Raw genomic sequence first — 1,824 nt, 5'->3', positions numbered from 1 at the left:
ATTCGGTCCTGGGCTTTTCTTGTTGGGAAGGCCTTTGTTACTGATTCAATTTCTGACTTGGTTAGGGGTCTGTTTAGGTTTTCTATGTCTTCATGGTTCAGTTTAGGTAGGTTGTATGTGTCCAGGAATCTATCCATTTCTGATAGATTTCCCTGTTTGCTGGCATACAACTCTTTGTAGTAATTTTGGATGACTCTTTTTATTTCTGTGGTGTCTGTTGTTACATTTCCTTTTTCATATCTGATTTTATTGACCTGCATCTTCTCTTTTTTTAGTTAGTTGGGCCAATGGTGTGTTAATTTTGTTTGTTTTTTCAAAAACCAGCTCTTCATTTGGCTGATCTTTTGTAAATTTTTTGATTCAATTCTGTTGATTTCTTCTTTAATTTTAATTATTTCTCTTCTCCTACTAGTTTTGGGTCTAGTTTACTGCCATCTTTGTAGATCCTTGAAATACATTGATAGCTCATTTGTTGGAACCTTTCCAATTTCTTGATGTAACACCTATTGTTGTAAACTTTCATCTTAACACTGCTTTTACTCTATATGATAAGTTTTGATACGTTGTGTTGTTGTCCTCATTTACTTCCAGAAATTTTTTGAATTGTCTTTTTATATCTTCTAATACCCAGTGTAAATTCAGGAGCATTTTGTTCAGTCTCCATGTTTTGCAAATGCTCTAGGAATTCCTGAGTTGCTAATTTCCAGCTTCATTCCACTGTGGTCTGAGAAGATACATGGTATGATTTCAATTCTGAATTTGCTGAGACTTATTTTATGGCCAATATATGGTCAATCCTAGACTAGGTTCCAAGTACTGCTGAGAAGAATGTGTATTCTTTAAATGTAGGATGAAATGGTCTGTAGATATCTGTTAGACCCATTTGGTCTACAGTGTCAATTAAATCTCATGTTTCCTCATTGATCTTCTCTCAGGTTGATCTGTCTATTGCTGAAAGTAGAGTATTGAATTCCCCCAATACTATTGTATTGGAGTCTAAGTCTCCCTTTAAGTTCCGTAAAATATCTTATAAATAACTCAGTGTCCTGTAATTAGGTGCATATACGTTTATAATAGTTACATCTTCCTGTTGAATTGATCCCTTAATCATTATATAGTGCCCTTCTATGTCTCTCTTAACAGTTTTAGTGTTAAAGTTTATTTTGTCTGATATTAAGATGGCTACACCAACTCTTTTTTGGTTTCTGTTGGCATGGAATATCTTTCTTCAACCTTTCACTTTCAGTCTGCATGCAACTTTGTTGGAAAGATGTGTTTCTTGTAAGCAGCAAATAGATGTGTTTTGTTTTTTAATCCATTCAGCCAGTCTGTGTCTTCTAGCTGGAGAGTTGAGGCCATTTACATTCAATGTGACAATTGACAAGTAGTAAATTTGCCCTGCCATTTTTCCAAAGGTATTTCTAATATATGCTTTGAACTTCCTATGATCTTTTACTGGGAGATTTTCTTCCTTTACCTTCTTTCATATTGATGGTCTTGTTTCTGTGTTTCTATGTGTAACACATCTTTAAGCATCTTTTTTATTAAATTTGCTTTAATAAATACAAATTTCCAAAGTACAGCTTTTGAATTACAGTGGCTTTTCCCCCCCCATAACCTTCCTCCCAACCACAACCATCCCATCTCCCATTCTCTCTTCCTTCCCATTCACATCAAGATTCATTTTCAATTACCTTTATATACAGAAGATCCATTTAGTATATACTAAGTAAAGATTTCAACACTTTGCACCCACACAGAAACGCAATGTATAGAGTACTGTTTTACTAGTAGTTTTACCGCTGATTCACATAGTACAAAACA

This window comes from Oryctolagus cuniculus, chromosome 5 (genome assembly GCF_964237555.1).
Source record: "Oryctolagus cuniculus chromosome 5, mOryCun1.1, whole genome shotgun sequence".
In the NCBI taxonomy this organism is placed as follows: Eukaryota; Metazoa; Chordata; class Mammalia; order Lagomorpha; family Leporidae; genus Oryctolagus; species Oryctolagus cuniculus.
This window is presented reverse-complemented; position numbering follows the sequence as displayed.